General features: G+C 41.1%; 1 pseudogene; it reads left to right on the top strand.

The window, feature by feature from the left end:
• The first annotated feature begins 4,154 nt into the window (after positions 1 to 4,154).
• LOC120854155 lies at positions 4,155 to 7,442 on the top strand (annotated as a pseudogene).
• Positions 7,443 to 22,423: the final 14,981 nt, after the last annotated feature.

Here is a 22,423-nt window from a genome sequence, read left to right as displayed (position 1 = left end):
TTAGGGTGATGGTGGCCTCATAGAATGAGTTTGGAAGTTTACCTTCCTCTGCAACTTTCTGGAAGAGTTTGAGTAGGATAGGTGTTAGCTCTTCTCTAAATTTTTGGTAGAAATCAGCTGTGAAGCCATCTGGACCTGGGCTTTTGAAAAGGGTATCTTTTTCCAGTGTTATTTCTAAAAGGTCTTGTAAGTCTTCATAGAACTGTTCAACTTCAGCTTCTTTAGTGTTACTGGTTGGGGCATAGGCCTGGATCACCGTGATATTGAAGGTTTGCCTTGGAAACGAACAGAGATCATTCTGTCGTTTTTGAGATTGCATCCAAGTACTGCATTTCAGACTCATTTTTTGACCATGATGGCTACTCCATTTCTTCTGAGGGATTCCTGCCCACAGTAGTAGATATAATGGTCATCTGAGTTAAATTCACCCATTCCAGGCTATTTTAGTTCGCTGATTCCTATAATGTTGATGTTCACTCTTCCTATCTCCTGTTTGACCACTTGCAATTTGCCCTGATTCATGGACCTAACATTCCAGGTTCCTATGCAATATTGCTCTTTACAGCATTGGACCTTGCTTCTATCACCAGTCACATCCACAACTGGGTATCGTTTTTGCTTTGGCTCCATCCCTTCATTCTTTCTGGAGTTATTTCTCCACTGATCTCATGTAGCATATTGGGCACCTACTGACCAGGGGAGTTCTTCTTTCAGTATCCTATCATTTTGCCTTTTCATACTGTTCATGGGGCTCTCAAGGCAAGAATACTGAAGTGGTTTGCCATTCACTTCTCCAGTGGACCACATTCTGTCAGACCTCTCCACCATGACCCGTCCATCTTGGGTGACCCCACACAGCATAGCTTAGTTTCATTGAGTCAGACAAGGCTGTGGTCTGTTTGATCAGATTGGCTAGTTTTCTGTAATTACGGTTTCAGTGTGTCTGCCCTCTGATGCCCTCTCGCAACACCTACCATCTCACTTTGGTTTCTCTTACCTTGGGTGTGATGTATCTCTTCACAGCCTGAAGTTGCCCTGAACCAAAAACCACCTATAAAGACACCCTTTGACATGGCCCTGCCTACCAGAGGGTTAAGATTCAGCTTCACCCACCAGTGGGCAGGCACCAGTCCCTCCCACCTGGAAGTCTGTACAAGACCAATCTCACACTATGGAAGAGACACCAGAACCAAGAAGAACAACAATCCTGCAGCCTGAGGAATGAAGATGACAAATACAGATAATTAGACAAAATGAGACAGCAGAGAAATACGTGTCAGATGAAGAAACAAGATAAAATCCCAGAACAACAACTAAATGAAGTGGAGACAGGCAATCTATCTGAAAAAGAATTCAGAGTAATGACAGTAAAGGTAATCTAAGATTTTGGAAAAAGAATGGTGGCACAGGCTGAGAGGATACAAGAAATGTTTAATGAAGAGCTAGAACCTTAAAAAACAGAGCTAAACCATACAAGAACTGACCTGAAAAATACACTAGAATGAATTGATAGCACAATAATTGAGACAGATGAATGAATAAGTGAACTGAAAGATAAACTGATAGAAATCACTGCTGGGGAACAGAATAAAGAAAAAAGGATGAAAATAAGTGAGGACAGCCCAAGAGACCTCTGGAACATTAAATGCACCAACATTCACATTATAGGGGTCCCAGAAGGAGGAGAGAGAGAGAAAGGGCCTGAGAAATTATTTGAAGAGGTAATAGCCAAAAACATCCCTAACATGAGAAAGGGGGCACTCAAGTCCAGAAAGTGCAGAGTCCCATGCAGGATAAGCCCAAGGAAGAGCACACTAAGACAATCAAATTAACAAAAACTAAAGACAAAGATAAAATATTGAAGGCAACAAAGGAAAAGAAACAAACAAACTTACGGAAATTCCTTTGTATGTTATCAGCTCATTTTTTCAGCAGAAATGCTGCAGGCCAGAAGACAGTGGCATAATAAAGGTAAAGTGATGAAAGAAAGAAACCAGCCAAGAACGCGCTACCCAGCAAGGCTTCATTCAGATGCAACACAGAGCAAAAGTAAACGTTAAACAGAATGTAGCACCACCAAACCAGCTTTACAGCAAATGCTAAAGGAACTTCTCTGATGGAAAAGGACACAACTAGAGACAAAGAAAATTACTAATGGGAAAGCTCACCAGTAAAGATAACACACACAGTAAAGCTAGGAAACCATCCACATACACAAATACTACATCAAAACCAGCAACTGTGAGGGGAGGAGAATACAAATGCTGGCTATTGGATATGCATTTGAAATAAGAGACCAGCAACTTAAAACAAACTTGTATATACATAGACTGCTATATTAAAACGTCATGTAAACCAAAAATCTGTAATAGATACACAAAAAAGAAAAAGCAATCCAAACACAACACTAAAGATAGTCATGATATCACAAGAGAAGAAAACAAAAGAGGAAGGGAAAGGAAAAGACATACAAAAACAAATCCTAACAATTAAGAAAACAATAAGGACACACCACCCTTATGGCAGAAAGTGAAGAGGAACTAAAAAGCCTCTTGATGAAAGTGAAAGAGGAGAGTGAAAAAGTTGGCTTAAAGCTCAACATTCAGAAAACCAAGATCATGGCATCTGGTCCCATCACTTCATGGGAAATAGATGGGGAAACAGTGGAAACAGTGGCTGACTTTATTTTGGGGGGCTCCAGAATCACTGTAGCTGGTGACTGCAGCCATGAAATTAAAAGACTCTTACTCCTTTGGAAGAAAAGTTATGACCAACCTAGATAGCATACTGAAAAGCAGAGACATTACTTTGCCAACAAAGGTCCGTCTAGTCAAGGCTATGGTTTTTCCAGTGGTCATGTATGGATGTGAGAGTTGGACTGTGAAGAAAGCTGAGTGCCGAAGAATTGATGCTTTTGAACTGTGGTGTTGGAGAAGACTCTTGAGAGTTCCTTGGACTGCAAGGAGATCCAACCAGTCCATTCTGAAGGAGATCAGCCCTGGGTGTTCTTTGGAAGGAATGATGCTAAAGCTGAAACTCCAGTACTTTGGCCACCTCATGTGAAGAGTTGACTCACTGGAAAAGACTGATGGTGGGAGGGATTGGGGGCAGGAGGTAAAGGGGATGACAGAGGAGGAGATGGCTGGATGGCATCACCAACTCAATGGACGTGAGTTTGAGTGAACTCCGGGAGTTGGTGATGGACAGGGAGGCCTGGCGTGCTGCGATTCATGGGGTTGCAAAGAGTCGGACACCACTGAGTGACTGAACTGAACTGAAGGACATACATGTTGATAATTACCTTAAATGTAAATGGAGTAAATCTTCCAACCAAAAGACCCAGACTAACTGAATGGATACAAAAACAAGACCCATATATATGTTGTCTATAAGAGACTCACTTCAGATCTAGAGACACATATAGACTGAAAGTGAAGGGATGGAAAAAGATATTCCATGCGAATGGAAATCAAAGGAAAGCTGGAGTAAGAATATTCATATCAGACAAAACAGAGTTTAAAATAAGACTGTTAAAAGAGATAAAGGACGATACATAATGATCAAGGGATCAATCTAAGAAGATATAACAATTCTTATTGAATTTGCACCCAACATAGGAGCATTTCAATATATAAGGCAAATGTTGACAGCTATAGAAGAAGAAATCAACAGTAACATAATAATAATGGTGGACTATAACACCCCACTAACATCAATGGACAGATCATCCAGACAGAAACCAGTAAGGAAGTACAGGCCTTAAATGACACAAAAAACATCATGGACTTAGTTGATATTTACAAAACATTCCATCTGAAAGTGGCAGAATATACATTCTTCTCAGGTGCACATGGAACATTCTCCAGGGCAGATCACAGGCTGGGCCACAAAGTAACCTGGGTAAATTTCAGAAAACTGACACCATAATAACCAACTTCTCCAACCACAATGCTATGAGATTAGACATCAACTACAAGGAAAAAAAATAAAGAAAAACACGTGAAGGCCAAACAATATGGTATTGAACAATCAATAGACCACTGAAGAAATCAAAGAGGGAATTAAAAAATGCCTCGAGACAAATGAAAATATAACAACCTAAAATCTATGGTATACAGCAAAAGCAGTTCTAAGATGGAAGTTTATAGAGTGCCATGAACTTCTATTGCTATAAGCTCATGCTCAGGCTGAATTTTGCTGAAATGGGGTAATTCATTCACAAGACATCGAGGCTTTCTCTTTGGGGTGTGCCATGTTAGAAGGACATGGCTGCTGCCCGAACTCGTCTCCCAGCCGGTGGTCATGGGTGAAACAATGAGGGGGGCATGACAGAGGAGGAAGGGGTGGCAGGAGTGGGATGGCAGGAGCGGGGAGGCAGAGTGGCCTCGGAGGAGGCAGCACAGCCAGGCCGCTGCCCGCAACCTTACTGCAGGAAACAAGAAAACCTCAATCAACCAACCTAACCTTACACCTAAAGCAACCTAGAGAAAGAACAACAAAGCAAGCCTGAAGTTAGTGGGAGGAAAGACATCATGATGATCAGAGCAGAAATGAATCAAACTGAGATGAAGAAAACAGAAAAGATCAATGAAACTAAATGCTGGCTCCTAGAAAAAATAAAATTGATAAACCTTTAGCCAGAGTCAAGAAAAAAAAAAGGGAGAGGGCTCAAATCCGTAGTATTAGGAATGAAAAAGGGGAAGTTACAACTGACACAACAGAAATACAAAGGATCATAAGAGACTACTACAAGCAACTATATGCCAATAAAATGGACAACCTAGAAGGAATGGACAAATTCTTAGAATGATACAATCTTCTAAGACTGACCAGGCAGAAATAGAAAATAGGAACAGACCAATCATAAATACAGAAATTGAAACTGATTTTAAGACTTTCATAGCTCCGGTGTTGTGCCAGCAGTGGCCACATCTGGCTTGACTGCACCTTCCCCTCATCCCAGGCCCGGTGGTGCTGGTCTCCTCTGAGGACACTGCTTCCCATCCACCCATCCCTTTCTTCTCCCTCTTTCCCTCCTCACCATCACTCTGCCACCCGGGACCACCAGCCAGGGGACAAGCTCGGAACAACAGACAGTTCCACTGGCAAGACACAGTGCCAGTAACCTGGCACACCCCAAAGAGAAAGCACCAATGTGTCTTGTGAACGAGTTAGCTGGTTTCAACAAGATTCAGCCCTGAGTATAAGATTCAAGAGAAAGATCCAGTTCACTGTAAGAAAGCATAACCCGTACTGTTGAGCTAAATGTGCTGTGCATGAAACTTGGGGGGAAAGCCAATGGATAAGCCTGTCAACCCTTATTCTTGGATGCAGTCCACCTATAGTTACAACATGAGAGGAAATGCTTGTCCCCTCAGGTACTTTTACCCATTTCCAGTACTATATCAAACTTGAACTTTCTGTGGGAGGACAACAATTTAATGGGAAAGATGAGACAGGCTACAAAACATGATACTGATGCAAAAGTTTTCAGGATCCTGCAGAATGAACCCCACCCCCCACACCCCAAGAGGCTGGAGGTGAATGGAAGAGAATCAGAGGAAGAAAATCTCAATAATCCTGAAATAAATGTTTGAGATTGCACCTTAAACAGAACTTGCCTGTGAATTTTGAATCTTTCCCTCTAAAGCAGGTTGCCCGGGACAGTGGCCCACCCAACATGAGGAGCTCTGTGACCAGGGAGTCAGTTGGGGTGTTGGTGGGGGAAAGCAAAGGGAAGAGCAAGAGGATTTCAAAGAAAAACACTACTAGAGCTGTTCTTGAGGAGCTGAAGAAATTACAGCCACTGCCTACAGTTGAGCAAGTGAAGCCTGGAATCGAAAAGAAAACAAAACCCATAGTCAGGCTACAAAGCATCCAGAGTATGGCCAGGGGATGAACCCGATTTGCGGACTGGCCCAGACCCAGCAGGCAAAAAACGAGGAGGAGCCAGAGTACCTGCTTCTCATTGAGGAGGCCTTCCACGCTGCAGGGAGTCTGTGATGGAGGTGAATGTGGGAAAATGTGCCACAGAAGGATCAGGAACCAATAAGAAGGTGGCCAAACGCAGTGCAGACAAGAACATGCTGGAGATCCCAGGTTTCAAAGTCCTGCAGGCTCAGCCCACCAAACCAGCCCTCAATTCAGAGCATACCAACAAAGAAACCAGGGGATGGAAGAACAGTGACTTTTTTTGAACCCGCCTCAGGGGATGAAAATGGGACTAGCAATAAAGGAGTTTAGGATGCCTTATCTCAGTCATCAGCAGCTGCCTGCTGGAATTCTCCCCATGGTGCTCCAGGTTGCCTGGGCTGTAGGAGTCAGTCAAGGACATCACACCAGAGGTTTCGCCAGGGTAGCTCCGAGTCCTGCCCAGGCCCACGGGAGCTCTCACGATAGTCTGTGAATGGTTGTATGGGAGCACCTAGCTGACAGCCGAGACCATTTTAAAGAGTAACATCTCTTCAGGCCATGGACCTCTCAAGATACCCTCTGAGCAGCTGGACTATCCTTCAAGAGCTCAGGGATTCCAGGTCGAATATAAAGACTTCCCCCAAAATAAGAACGAATTTGTATCTCTTATCAATTGTTCCTCTCAGCCACCTCTGATCAGCCACGGTATTGGAAAGAATGTGGAGTTCTGCCACAATATGGCTGCACTGAACATCTTAAAGTTGCTGTCTGAGGTGGACCAACAAAATACGAAGGTGCCAAGAACAGGATATGGGCCAGTGTCTGTGTGTGGGAGGTGCTGAACCTTATTTGGCCATGGACCATTGAAAACTCTCCAAATATATACTGCAAATATTGAAATTGCCATTCTAGAGAATTTGCTTTCTAGAGAAAGCAACGGTGAAGAAGGCGGGACCCGGAGGAGTCGGCATAGCCGCTCACATGCGCTGTGGTTTCTGTCCATGCTGCAGCAGCTGCTGGGGGCCAGGTGGGTTTGCCAAGCACCCCTGGATCCACTGGGAAACCAGCAGGTCCATGCCCCCGGTCACCCTAGTGCTTGGTTTTGGTGGGGTTTTTCTTTGTTTGTTTTGGGTGTTTTTACTATTTTCCTTGCTGTGTGAAAGAAGAAACATAAAGCAGGCCCCCTTCTCAAACTGGCTCACACAAACACTTCAAGACCAATCCTGGACACTCAGGTTGGAGAAAGGCCTTAGTCTGGCCCCAGAGCTGAAAGCACCAGAGAAAAATCAAATGCTTCCTCCTCGGCCAGAGGACCTTCTTGGCATGCTCTGGTGCACACCTCCAATGGTACCCACAGTCACCACTGCTCTCTTCCAAAAGAGATACATATTCTTAGTTTCATTATTTTCTTTGATTGAAATGACACTATATAAATTTTCATTTGAGTTTCTCAATTGTATCTGGTTACACAGCACAGTTTAGAATTTTGTCTGAGACTGACTTAATCAGTAATCTAATTAGCAAAGATCATACCCATGTGTATGTGGTTACACATTTTTATTTCCCTGGACTAACCCAGGACCATTTCAGTGATGCAAACTGTGTGCCTTCTGGTTTCGCTGAAACAGCCCAACTTTGATGTTGTCTCCCACAGTTTTACAAATTGGGCAGTTTTGGAATTTTAAACTTAAAATGATCATTTGGTTCTTTTCTATTATTATTTTTGTTGATGCAACAGGAATTAAATGAACTTTGATCTTTAAAGATTATTAAACAAATTGTGTGTATATACATATGACTCTAGACAGCTCTCACGACACTACAGGATTCAGTCTCCATGTGGCACATGTATAACTGCAGACTGACTCTCCTCGAGTGCTTTATACTGTTGATTATCTCCATGTAGGACTTAAAAAAATGACCCACGTTTATCTCTGCAACTGTGTTGCTTTTGATGTTGAGTTGCTGTGCCCAGAAATGTGTGCAGCAAGGTCCTGATACAGTCCAGATGGAAAGCCCAGTAGCCTTGCCAGTTCGATTCATTATTTACGGTGGAATTTTTTTCTCCCCATGGAATGGAAGTAAAACTTGGTGTCTATCATCAATAAATGGTAATACTCAACTTCTTTGTTAACTTTTTCTCAAATGCCACTACTGCTAGGTTGGTCCCTCCCAACATGCCCACTATACTTTCTTTAAGAGAAAAAACTTTGTAATGCTTGTGACTCCATTTGGGCAAAACTCTGAAGATATAAAATAACTTTATATCAAACCACTGAACAATAAACAACTACTAATGAAAAAAAAAACTTTCACAAACAAAAATCCAGGATCAGATGGCTTCACACATGAATTCTATCAAACATTTAGTGAAGAGTTAACACCTATCCTTCTGAAACTTCCAAGAGATTTCAGAAGGAACACTCCCAAACTCATTCTATGAGGCCACCATCGCTCTGACATAAAAACCAAAGATACCACACAAAAAAATTACAGGCCAATGTCACTGATGAACACTGACACAAAAATCCTCAACAAAATACTAGCTAACTGAATACACAATATATTAAAAGGATCATACCACATTATTAAGTAAGAGATGCAAGGATTTTCAGTATCTGCAAATCAGTCAGTGTGATATACCACATGAACAAAGTAAAGAGGAGAGCTCCCCGGTGTCATCGTGGTCAGGATTGTGAGCTTTCACTGCCATGGCCTGGATTCAGTCCCTGGCTGGGGAACTGAAATCCTGCAAGTTGTATGGTTGCACAGCCCCAAAAAAACAAAATTAAAATTTGTTTTATTATTCAACTGAAGAATAAAAACCATTAACACCCATTTATGATTTAAAAACAAAACAAAACCCTTCATGGATTACTGCTTTGTCATAGCAAAGTGATGTGCGTAACTCAATGAAGCTATGAGCCATACCACGTAGGGCCACCTAAAATGGACAGGTCATCCTGGAGAGTCCTGACAAAACGTAATGCAGTGGAGGAGAGAATGGCAAACCACCCTAGTATACTTGCCGAGAATCTCATGAACTGTATAAAAAGACAAAACAGATGACAGCAAAAGATGAGTCCCCCAGGTCAGAAGGTGTCCAATATTCCACTCAGGAAGAGTGGAGGCCAACTACTAATAGCCCCAGGAATGAATGAAGTGGCTGGGCCAAAGCGGAAACAGCTCTCAGGTGTGGATGTGTCTGGTGATGAACGTGATTTCCAATGCTGTAAAGAACAGTGCTGCACAGGAACCTCGAGCGTGAGGTCCATGGATCAAGGTAAATCAGATGTGGTCAAGCAGAAGATGGTAAGAATAAGTGTCGGCATCTCAGGAATCCATGAACTAAGTGGACGGGAATGGGCAAATTAATTCAGATGACCATTATATCTACTACTGTGGGCAAAGAATCCCACAGAATAAATGGAATAGCCCTCATAACCAACAAAAGAGTCTGGAATGCAGTACTTGGGTACAATCTCAAAAATGACAGAATGATCTCAGTTCGTTTGAGGCTGACTCAGTGAAAGTCGTTCAACATCACAGTAATTCAGGTTTATGCCCCTACCACCAATGCTGAAGAGGCTGACGTTGATCAGAAGACCAGAAGACCTCCTAGGACACACACCAAAAAAACACACAATTATGTTCTATTCATCACTGGGGATTGGAATACAAAGGTAGGAAGTAAAGAGATTCCTGGAGTAACAGGCAGGTTTGGCCTTGGAGTACAAAATGAAGCAAGGCAAAGGCTAACTGAATTTTGCCAAGAAAATGCTCTGGTCATAGCAAACATCCTTTTTAAACAACACAAGAGATAATTTCACACATGGACATCCCCAAATCACCAATACCGAAATCAAATTAAATAAGCTGTATACAGTGAGCAAAAACAAGACTGGAGCTGACTGTGGCTCAGATCATCAGCTTCTCATAGCAAAATACAGGCTTAAACTAAAGAAAACGGGGAAAACCACTAGCCCAGCCAGGTAGAACTTAAATCAAATCCCCTATTTCATGCAAAGATGGACAGTAAAGGAAAGAAATGGTAACAGAAGAAGAGATTAAGAAGAGGTGGCAAGAATACACAGAAGAACTACACAGAAAAGATCTTCATGACTCAGATAATCATGCAGATGTGATCACTCACGTAGAGCCAGACATCCTGGGATCCAATGTCAAGTGGGCCTTAGGAAGCATCACTATGAACAAAGTTAGTGGAGGTGATGGAATTCCAGTTGAGCTATTTCAAATCCTAAAAGACGATGCTGTGAAAGTGCTGCACTCAATATGCCAGCAAATTTGGAAAACTCAGCAGTGGCCACAGGACTGGAAAAGGCCAGTTTGCATTCCAATCCCAAAGAAAGGCAATGCCAAAGAATGCTCAAACTACCACACAATTGCACTCATCTCACACGCTAGCAAATTAACACAAAATTCTCCAAGCCAGGCTTCAACAAGTATGTGAACCGTGAACTTCCAGATGTTCAAGCTGGATTTAGAAAAGGCAGAGGAACCAGAGATCAAACTGCCAACATCCGCTGGATCATAGAAAAAGCAAGAGAGTTCCAGAAAAATATCTACTTCTGCTTTATTGACTATGCCAAAGCCTTTGACTGTGTGGATCACAACAAACTGGAAAATTCTTAAACAGATGGGAATATCAGATCATCTTACCTGCTTCCTGAGAAATCTGTGTGCAGGTCAAGAAGCAACAGTTAGAACTGGACATGGAAAAACAGACTGGTTCCAAATTGGGAAAGGAGTATGTCAAGGCTGTATATTGTCACCCTGCTTATTTAACTTCTGTGCAGAGTACATCATGCGAAATGCCAGGCTGGACGATGCACAAGCTGGAATCATGATTGTCAGGAAAAATATCAATAACCTCAGATACGCAGATGACATTACATTTATGGCAGAAAGCGAAGAACTAAAGAGCCTCTTGATGAAAGCAAAAGAGGAGAGTGAAAAAGTTGGCTTAAAACTCAACATTCACAAAACTAAGATCATGGCATCTGGTCCCATCACTTCATGGCAAATAGATGGGGAAACAATGGAAACAGTGACAGACTTTATTTTTTGGGCTCCAAAATCACTGCAATATGACAGTAGCCATGAAATTAAAAGACACTTGTTCCTTAAAGAAAAGCTATGACCAACCTAGATAGCATATTCAAAAGCAGAGACATTACTTTGTCAACAAAGGTCTGTCTAGTCAAAGCTATGGTTTTTCCATTAGTCATGTATGGATGTGAAAGTTGGACTATAAAGAAAGCTGAGTGCTGAAGAACTGATGCTTTTGAATTGTGGTGTTGGAGAAGACTCTTGAGAGTCCCTTGGACTGCAAAGAGATCCAACCAGTCAATCCTAAAGGAAATCATTTCTGAATATTCTTTGGAAGGACTGATGTTGAAGCTGAAACTCCAATACTTTGGCCACCTGACCCGAAGAGCTGACTCATTTGAAAAGACCCTGATGCTGGGAAGGATTGAAGGCAGGAGTAGAAGGGGACAACAGAGGATGAGATGGTTGGACGGCATCATTGACTCAATGGACATGTGTTTGAGTAAACTCCAGAAGTTGGTGATGGATAGGGAGGCCTGGCGGGTTACAGCCCATGGGGTCACAGAGTTGGACACAACTGAGCAACTGAACTGAACTGATAAATATACAGTGAAGGTGATGAATAGATTCAAGGGATTAGATCTAGTAAACAGTGTACCTTAAGAACTATGGACAGAGGTCCATAATATGGTACAGAAGGCAGCAAACTAAACCATCCCAAAGAAAAAGAAAAGCAAGAAGGCAAAGTGGTTATCTGAGGGGAGGCTTTACGAATAGCTGAAGAAATAAGAGAAGCAAAAAGGAAGGGAGAAAGGGAAAGGTACACCCAACTAAACACAGAGTTCCAAAGAATAACAAGGAGAGACAGAAGGCTTTCTTCAGTGAACAATGCATAAAATAGAGGAATACAACAGGAGGGGAAAGACTAAAGATCTCTTCAGGAAAACTGGAAATATCAAGGGAACACTTCACCCAAAGATGAGCACAATAAAAGACAGAAATTATGGTAGAGACCTAGTGGAAGCAGAAGAGATTCAGAAGAGATGGAAAGAATACACAAAACTGTACAAAAAAGATCTTAATTAACCAGATAAGTATGACAGTGTGGTCAGTCACCCACAGCCAGACATTCTGGAGTATGAAGTGGGCTGTAGGAAGCACCGCTGTGGACAAAGCTGGTGGATGCAATGGAATTCCAGTAGAGCTGTTAAAACCCTAAAAGATGATGTTATCAGAGTGTTGCATTCAACATGTCAGCAAATATGGAAGACTCAGCAGTGGCCACAGGACTGGAAAAGGTCAATCCTCATCCCAGTTCCCAAGGAGGATGGACAGTGCTAAAGAATGTTCAAACCATCGGACAACTGCAGGCATCCCCCATGCTAGTAAGGTCAGGCTTAAAATCATGCATGCTAGGCTTCAGCATTATGCGAACCAAGAACTTCCAGACATCCAAGCTGGGTTTAGAAAAGGAAGAGGAGCCAGAGATTAAATTGCCAACATTCGCTGGATCATAGAGAAAGCATGGGAAATCCAGAAAAACATCTACTTCTGTTTCATCAGCTACACTAAAGCCTTTGACTTTATGGATCACAACAAACTGTGGAAAGCTCTTAAAAGAGATGGGAATACCAGACCATCTTACCTGTCTCCCGAGAAAGCTGTATGCAGGTCAAGAAGCAACAGTTAGAACCCTGCACGGAACAACTCATTGGTACAGGATTGAGAAAGGAGAACGACAGGGCTGTCTGTTGTCAATCTGTTTATTTAACCCATATGCTAAGCACATCATGAGAAATGCAGAGCTAGATGAGTTACAAGCTGGAATCAAAACAGGTGGGAGAAACATCAACAACCTTAGATATGTGGATGATACCTAATGGCAGAAAGCGAAGACGAACTAAAGAACCTCTTGATGAAGGTGAAGAAGGAGAGTGAAAAAGCCAGCTTAAAACTAAAAATTAAAAAAAATAAGAAGATCATGGCATCTGGTCCCATTACTTCATGGCAAGTAGAAGGGGAAAAGGTGGAAGCAGTGAAAGACCTCCTCTTCGTGGGCTCTAAAATCACTGAAGATGATGACTGCAGCCGTGAACTCAGAAGATGACTGCTTCCTGGCGGGAAAGCTATGACAAACCTAGAGTGTGTGTTGAAATGGAGAGATATCACTCTGCCGACAAAAGTCCATGGAGTCAAGGTTATGGTCTTTCCAGTGGTCACGTGTGGTTGTGAGACCGGGACAATGAAGAAAGCAGAGTGCCAAAGTTTTGATGCCTTTGAACTGTGGTGCTGGAGAAGACTCCTGAGAGTCCCTAGGGCAGCAAGGAGATTAAACCAGTCAATGTTAAAGGAAATCAACCATGAATATGCATTGGAAGGACTGATGCTGAAGCTGAAGTTCCAGTATTTTGGTCACCTGATGCAAACAGTGACTCCCTGGAAAAGTACCTGATGCTGGGAAAGTTTGAGGGCAGAGGAGAAGAGGGCATTAGAGGTTGAGATGGCTGGATGGCATGATCTATGCAATGGACATGAACTTGGGCAAACTCTGGGAGATGGTAAGGGACAGGGAGGCCTGGCATGCTGCATGCAGTCCATAGGGTCGCAAAGAGTCAGACACGACTGGGTGACTGAATAACATAATTAAAAAAAAAACTCCAGAATCTGGGCAAAGAAAGAATCTTCCTGAACATAACAAAGGCCACATAGATAATATCATACTCAAAAATGAAAAGTGAAAGTACGTCTTCTACGATCAGTTCAGTTGCTCAGTCATGTTCAACTCTTTGTGACCTCATGGACTACAGCACGCCAGGCTTCCCTGTCCATCAACAACTCCTGGAGCTTACTTAAACTCACGTCCATCGAGTCAGTGATGACATCCAACTATCTCATCCCCTGTCATCGCCTTCTCCTCCTGCCTTCAATCTAGGTAAGTGATCACACCATCATGGTTGTCTGGGTCATGAAGATCTTTTCTGTGTAGTTCTTCTTGTGTATTCTTACCACCTCCTCTTAATATCTTCTGCTTCTGTTAGGTCCATACCATTTCTGTCCTTTATCGAGCCCATCTTTGCATGAAATGTTCCCTTGGTAGCTCTAATTTTCTTGAAGAGATCTCTAGTCTGTCCCATTCTATTGTATTCCTCTATTTCTTTGCACTGATCACTGAGAAAGGCTTTCAAACTCAGCATTCAAATGGGTATATCTTTCCTTTTCTCCTTTGCCTTTAGCTTCCCTTTTCTCAGGTATTTGTAAGGCCTCCTCAGACAACCATTTTGCCTTTCTGCATTTCTTTTCCTTGGGGATGGTCTTGATCACTGCCTCCTGTATAATGTCACAAACCTCCATCCATAGTTCTTCAGGCACTCTATCAGATCTAATCCCTTGAATCTATTTGTCACTTCCACTGTACAGTTGTAAGGGATTTGATTTAGGTCATACCTGAATGGTCTAGTGGTTTTCCCTACTTTCTTCAATTTAAGTCTGAATTTGAAATAATGAGTTCATGATCTGAGACACAGTCAGCTTCCAGTCTTATTTTGCTGACTGTATAGAGCTTTTCCATCTTTGGCTGCAAATAATACAATCAGTCTGATTTTGGTATTGATCCATCTGGTGATGTCCACGTGTAGAGTCTTCTCTTGTGTTGTTGGAAGAGGGTGTTTGCTCTGACCAGTGAATTCTGGCAAAACTCTTATTTGTACTCCAAGGCCAAACTTGCCTGTTACTCCAGGTATCTCTTGACTTTCTACTTTTGCATTCCAGTCCCCTATAATGAAAAGGACATCTTTTGGGGGTGTTAGCTCTAGAAGCTCTTGTAAGTCTTCATAGAACCGTTCAACTTCAGCTTCTTCAGCATTACTGGTTGGGGCATAGACTTGGATTACTGTGATATTGAATGGTTTGCCTTGGAAACAGAGATCATTCTGTCATTTTTGAGACTGCAATCAAGTACTGCATTTCAGACTCTTGTTGACTATGAGGGCTACTCCATTTCTTCTAAGGGATTCTTGCCCACAGTAGGAGATACAATGGTCATCTGAGTTAAATTCACCCATTCCAGGCCATTTTAGTTCATTGATTCCTAAAATGTCAGTGTTCACTTTTGCCATCTCCTGTTTGACCACTTGTAATTTACCTTGATTCATAGACCTAACATTTCAGGTTCCTATGCAATATTGTTCTTTATAGCATCGGACTTTACTTCCATCACCCATCACATCCACAACTGGGTGTTGTTTTTGCTTTGGCTCCATCTCTATTATTTCTGGAGTTATTTCTCCACTGTTCTCCATATTGGAGAACATACCAGCATATTGGGCACCTACCAACCTGGGGAGTTCATCTTTTAGTGTCCTATATTTTTGCCTTTTCATACTGTTCATGGGGCTCTCAAGGCAAGAATACTGCAGTGGTTTGCCATTCCCTTCTCCAGTGGACCACATTCTGTAAGACCTCTCCACCACGACCCATCCGTCTTGGGTGTCCCTACACGGCATGGCTCATAGTTTCACTGAGTTAGACAAGGCCTGGTCCATGTGATCAGATTGGTTAGTTTTCTGTGATTGTGATTTTCATCCTGTCTGCCCTCTGATGGAGAAGGATAAAAGGCTTATGGAAGATTCCTGATGGGAGAGACTGACTGAGGCAGAAACTGGGTCTTGTTCTGATGGGCGGGGCCATGCTCAGTAAATCTTTAATCCAATTTTCTGTTGATGGGCAGGGCTGTGTTCCCTCCCTGTTGTTTGGCCTGAGGCCAAAATATGGCGGAGGCAGTGAAGATAATGGTGACCTCCTTTCAAAAGGTCCCACAACAGACACTGCTGCACTCAGTGCCCTCAGCCCTGCAGCAGGCCCCCGCCAACCCATGCCTCCGCTGGAGACTCCTGGACACTCGTGGGCAAGTCTGGGTCAGGCTCTTGTAGTGTCACTGCTCCTTTCTCCTGGGTCCTGGTGTGCACAAGGTTCTGTTTGTGCCCTCTAAGAGTCTGTTTCCCAAATCCTGTGTAAGTTCTGGTGGCTCTATGGTAGGGTTAATGGTGACCTCCTCCAAGAGGGCTTATGCCATACCCAGGCACCTGCTGCACCCAGTGACCCAGCAGCAGGCCACTGCTGACCTGTACCTCCGCAGGAGATACTCTAACACTCAAAGGCAGGTCTGGCTCAGTCTCTGTGGGGTCTAGGATCAGGAACAAAACAGATGTCTAATCTTGCCACTTTTATTCAATATCATCTTGGAAGTCCTAGCAATAGCAACCAAAGAAAAAGAAATAGAAGGAACCCAAATTGGAAATAGAGAAGTGAAACTGTCACTGTTTGCAGAAGACATGATACTATACATAGAAAAATTTAAAGATGTCATCAGAAAACTACCAGAGATAATAAATGCATTTGGTAAAGTTGAAGGGTACAGAATTAATGTACAGAAATATCTTGCATTCCTATACACTAAAAATAAAAGATCAGAAAGAGAATTAAGGAAACAATCCCATATGCCATAGCCAAAAAAGAAAAATAATAAAATAAGAATAAACCCATCTAAGGAGGGAAAGGACCTGTACTCAGAAAATTATAAAACACTGATGAAAGAAATCAATGATGATACAAATAGAAGAGATATCATGTTCTTAGACTGAAAGAATCAACATTGGGAAAATGACTATATACTATCTAAAGCAATCTACATATTCAATGTAATTCCTATCAAATTATCAATGCAGTCTTCACAAAACTACAACAAAATTTTTTCACAATGTATATAGAGACACAAAAACCCTGAATAGCAAAAGCAACCTTGAGGAAGAAAGATGAAGCTGGAAGAATTAGGCTCCCTGGCTTCAAACTAGACTACAAAGCTACAGTGATCAAGACAGTATGGTATTGGCACAAAAACATCATTGGTACAGAATATAAATCCCAGAGATAAACCCACACATCTATAATCACCTTATCTTTGACAAAGAATGCAAAAATATACAATGGAGAAACAACGGTTTATTTAATAAGCGGTGCTGGGAAAATCGGACATGACTGAGCTTTTCACTTTCATGCACTGGAGAAGGAAATGACAACCCACTCCAGTGTTCTTGCCTGGAGAATCCCAGGGATGGGGGAGCCTGGTGGGCTGCTGTCTATCGGGTCGCACAGAGTTGGACATGACTGAAGCAATTTAGCAGCAGCAGCAGCTAGGAAAACTGGACAGCTACATGTAAAAAAAATGAAATTAGAACAAAACCTAACATCATACACAAGAATAAACTCAAATGGATTAAAGACCTAAGTGTAAGAACAGACACTGGAAAACTCAGAGGAAAACATAGGCAGAATATTCTTTGACATAAACTGCAGCAATAATTTTTGATTACTCACCAACTAGAGTAATGAAAATAAAAACAAAAAATAAACAAATGGGATCTTATTAAATTTAAAAGCTTTTGCAGAGCAAAAGATACCATGAACAACTTGAAAAGATAACCCTGAGAATGGGAGAAAATATTTGCAAATAAAAAAGGGATAAAAGATTAATTTCCAAAATATACAAACAGCTCAATGCATCTCAATATAAAACAAAAACAACCTACTCAAAAAATGGGTGGAAGATCTGGACATTTCTCCAAACAAGATACACAGATGGCCAAGAGGCACATGAAAAGATGCTTAACGTCACTATTAAGCAAATGCAAATCAAAATTACAGTAAGTATCACTCTCAAAGTCAGAATGGACATCATTAAAAATCTACAAAAAATAAATGCTGGAGAGGGTGTGGAGAAAAGGGAACCCTCTTGCACGAATGTATGGAATATAATTTGGTAGAGCTACTGTGTAAAACAATACTGAGGTTTCTTTAAAACCTGAAAATAGAACTACCATATGACCCAGCATTCCCACTACTCCCACATATACCCTGAGAAAATCATAATTCAAAAAGACAGAGAAGCACCCCACAGTATTCACTGCAGCACTGTTACTGTTATAGCCAGGACATGGAAGCAACCTCAATGTCTGTTGACAGATGCATGAAAAAATACAAGGCATATATATATACACACTGATATCTTCCTCTACCATAAAAAGGAATGAAGTGTATTTTCATGTTTCTACAAATTTTTATGCTGCTTCTATTCTTATGTCTCTACAAATTTGTAGAGACAGAAATGGACTCAGAGTCTGTCATAGAAACTCTGAGGTAAGTCAGAAATAGAAAAAAAAAAAAACAAACATCGTATATTAATGCATATATGTGGACTCTAGAAAATGGTACAGATAAGCCTATTTTCAAGACAGGAATGTAGATGCAGACATACACAATGACGTGGACATGAAAGAGCTGGGGGTGGGATGAACTGAAGATTGGGACTGGCAGACACTAGCATGTGTAAAACAAAGAGCTAGTGGGGAACTGCTGTAGCAGAGAGGGCTCAGCTCAGTGCTTTGGGGTGGCCTAGACAGGTGAGATGGAGGTGGGTTGGAGGGAGGTCCAAGAGAAAGGGGATATATATATATACACAAATGGCTGATTCATTTTGTTGTACAACAGAAATCAGTATAACACTGGAAAGCAACTATACCCCAATTTAAAATATGATCCTCTCACTAGATACAGAAAGAGTGACTGATGATATAACATGCATTTATGATAAAAACTCTAGAGAAAGAGGCAAAGAGGGAACCTTCCTCAATGCAATAGAGGCCACACATGACAGGCCACGGCTAACATCATATTCAACAGCAAAAAGGTTGAAAGCATTTCCTCTCAAATAAGGAAGACGACAAGAATGTATACTCTTACCACTTTCATTCAACAAAGTCTTGGAAGTCCTAGCCACAATAATCAAAGAAAAAGAAAGAAAGAAATTCAAATTGGAAAAGAGGTAAAACTGTCACTGTTTGCAGATGACAGGAGACTACAGCATAGCTATATACATATTATGCTATACATGACTAGGGTGTTAGGAAATTCTAAAGATGATACCAGAAAGCCACTGAGGGGGAGGGTGTGTTTCTACCTCGTGGACGGTAGCCTGTCAGGCTCCTCTGTCCATGGACTTCTCCAGCCTAGAATACTTCAGTGGGTAGCCATTCCCTTCTCCAGGGTATCTTCCCAACCCATCTCTGCGGGATCTACCCGGCCCTTCTCTGGGGGATCTACAAAACCCAGGGATCAAACTCGGGTCTCCTGCACTGCAGGCAGATTCTTTATGATAGCCACCAGGGAAGCCTGAAAACCACTAGAGTCGTCCATAAATTTGGTAAAGTTACAGGAGAGAAAATTAACACAGAGAAAACTGTTACACATCTATATACTAATAACAAAACACCTATACACTAATAACGAACGATCAAAAGGAAGAAATGAAGGAAATAATTCATTTACCATTGCAGCAAAAAGAATAAAATACTGAGGAATAAACTTACATACTTAGGGTGACAAAAAGACCTATAGTCTGAAAACTTTAAGACACTGATGAAAGAATTTGATGATACAAACAGATGGAAAGACAGTTCAAGTTAATGGATTGGAAGAATCAATGTTATCAAAATGACTATACTACTCAAGGCAATCTACATATTCAATGCAATTCTTATTGAATTATCAATGGCATTTTTCACAGAAAACAAAAACTTTATTAATTGTATGGAAACACAAAAGACACCAAATAGACAAAGGACTTCTGAGGGAAAAAATGGAGCTGGAGGAATCCATGGCATTAAACTAATACAAAGCTACAGCAATCAAACAGTATGGAACTAGCACAAAAATAGACATATAGATCAAATGGGACAGGATAGAAAACCCAGAGATAAACTCACACCCCTATGATCAATTGACCTACAACAAAGGAAGCAAGAATATACAATGTAAAAAAGATAGTCTCTACAAGAAGTGGTGCTCAGAAGACTGGACAGTTGCATTAAAACAATGAAAATAGAAAACTAAGAAACACCTTACACAAAAGTAAACTTGAAATGGACCAAAGACCTAAATATAATGCTAGATACTATAAAACTCCTGGAGGAAAACATAGTCAGAACATTATTCCATGAACTGCAGCAATATCTTTTTGAATCCACTTCATTGTGCATAGCAAATGGAACCATAAACAAGATAAAAAGACAAGGCTCAAAATTGAAGAAAATATTTGCAACTGAAATGACTGACAAGGGATTAGTTTCCAAAATATTCTGACAGTTCATGAAGCTCAGTATTCAAAAAAAATCAAACAATCCAATCAAAAAAAAAATTGGGCAAAAGATCTATATAGATATATCTCTAAAGATGAAGTACAGATGGCCAAAAAACACATGAAAAGATGCTCAGCATCACTAATTATTACATAAATGCAAATCAAATCTATTACAATTATCACCTTACAATAGTCAGAATGGCCAGTATCAAAAAGCTCACCAATAATAAAAGCGGGAGAAAAGTGAACCCTCTTGAACAGTGGGTGGGAATAAAAATTGCGACAGCCACTGTGGAGAACGGTATAGATGTTCCTTTGAAAACAGAAAATACAACTATCATATGACCCAGCAATCCAACTACTGCATATATATAACCTGAGAAAATCATGATTCAAAAAGACACAAGCACCCACAAAGGTCACTGTAGCAGTATTTACAACAGCCAGGATGGAAGCAACCTAAATGTCCACTGACAGACAAATGCATGATATCCATGTGGTACGTATATAAAAAATGATATATTACTCACCCAGCACCAGTGCTAAAGAACCTATCTGTCAGTGTAGAAGATGCAAGAGATGTGGATGCAATCCCTGGATGCCCTGGGGGAGGGCATGGCAATCCATTTCAGTACTCTTGCCTGGAGAATCCCATGGGCAGAGGAGCCTGGCGGGCTACAGTCCATAGGGTCACAAAGAGTCAGACACGACTGAAGCACCTTAGCACACACGAAGGAAGAATGAAACTAGGTCATGTGCAGAGATGTGGAAGGACCTAGAGTCTTGCATACATACTAAAGTAACTCAAAAAGATAAAGACAAATACATATGTGTGGATTCTAAACAAAGGCACAGATAAACTTATTTCCAAGGCAGGGATAGCAATGCAGACCTAGACAATGGATATTTGGACATGAGGCTGGGAAGGAGGGTGGGGTGAACTGGAAGACTGGGATTGACATACAGTACCATTGGTGAAATAAATAGCTAGTGTGAACTGCTATGGCAAACGGAGCTCAACTCAATGGCCTGTCACGACCTAGATCAGTGGGATGGAGGGGCTCTGGAGGGTGATCCACGAGGGAGGGGATATACATATAGCTGATTCATTTCATTGTATAACAGAAACCAGTACATCATCATCAAACAACTATCCCAACTTAAAAAGAAAAATGATTGGGAATAGATACAGAAAGAACTCTTGACTACATTTCACATTCATTTATGATAAAAACTCTCAAGAAAGGGGGCAGGAGAAACCTTCCTCAACATAATACAGGCCATATATGAAAAACCTAAAGATAACATCAACTCAATGGTGAAAAGCTGAAAGAATTTCCCATATGATCAGGAACAAGACAAGAATGTCAACTCTTACCATTTTTATTCAACACAGTATTGAAATTCTAGTCACAGTAATCAATGTAAAAGAAATAAAGGAATTCAAACTAAAAGTAGTAAAACAGTCTCTGCAGATGACAAAATGCTATATGTAGAAAATCCTAAGGATGCTACCAGAAAATCACTAGAAGTCATCAATAAATTTGATAAGGTTGTAGGAGAGAAAATTAATACACAGAAATCTGTTGCACATCTATACATGAATAACAACAGATCAAATGGAGAAATTAAGGAAACAACTCACTTACCATTGCATAAAAAATAAAATACCAACGAATAAACCTATGTAGGAAGGGGAAAACCTATACTCTGAAAACGATAAGACACAGATGAAAGAACTTGACAACACAAATGTATGGAAAGAGATCATATTCTTGGATTGCAAGATTCAATATTGTCAAAATGACTACTACACAAGGCAATCAACATGTTCAGTTCAATTGCTACTGAATTACCAATGTCATTTTTTACAGAATTAAAGCATTTTAAAATTTGTACAGAAATACAGAAGATCAGAAAAAGCCAAAACAATCTGGAGGAAGAAAAATGGAGCTGGAGGAATCAGGCTCCCTGGCTTCAAACTATACTACAAAGCCAGTAATCAAACAGTATGGTAAGGCACAAAAATAGACATATAGATCAAATGGGACAGGATAGAAAACCGAGAGATAAACCCACACCCCTATGATCAATTAATCTACAACAAAGGAGGCAAGAATATACAATGGAGAAAAGATACTCTCTTCAAAAAGTAGTGCCCAGAAGACTGGAGAGCTACATGTAAAAGAATGAAATCAGAACACTAACAAACACCATATGCAAAAGTAAACTCAAAATGGATTAAAAATT

The sequence above is a fragment of the Oryx dammah genome, unplaced genomic scaffold, assembly GCF_014754425.2.
Source record: "Oryx dammah isolate SB20612 unplaced genomic scaffold, SCBI_Odam_1.1 HiC_scaffold_27, whole genome shotgun sequence".
In the NCBI taxonomy this organism is placed as follows: Eukaryota; Metazoa; Chordata; class Mammalia; order Artiodactyla; family Bovidae; genus Oryx; species Oryx dammah.
This window is presented reverse-complemented; position numbering and strand designations above follow the sequence as displayed.